This window comes from Penaeus monodon, chromosome 32, assembly GCF_015228065.2.
Source record: "Penaeus monodon isolate SGIC_2016 chromosome 32, NSTDA_Pmon_1, whole genome shotgun sequence".
Classification (NCBI taxonomy): Eukaryota; Metazoa; Arthropoda; class Malacostraca; order Decapoda; family Penaeidae; genus Penaeus; species Penaeus monodon.
In genome coordinates, this window is record NC_051417.1 from 13715864 (window position 1) to 13716099 (window position 236).

Consider the following 236-nt stretch of genomic DNA (forward strand, 5'->3'; position numbering starts at 1 on the left):
ATCTTCTGTCAGTGATATAACCTTGGCTTTCCCATTTCTAGTAATATGTAATATGGTTGGTATTATATATCCCTGAATGTTGATAACAATCTGTGATACGATTGAGATAGCAGTCTACCCTTATAGATTTGGAAATTTAGCAAAAGAATGCTTAGTAGAAAAGAAGAACTCCATAATAATTATTTAGCTTTTTATAAATTTATATGCTTATAATTTATGGAATTATAGGTATTCAC

At 28.4% G+C, this 236-nt stretch overlaps 1 protein-coding gene across 1 annotated transcript in view; it reads left to right on the top strand.

Moving 5' to 3' along the window:
• The window catches only part of LOC119593507 (protein Mo25-like), a gene marked incomplete in the record, with an annotated part of 16407 nt that overhangs the window by 970 nt on the left and 15201 nt on the right, over nucleotides 1-236 (top strand).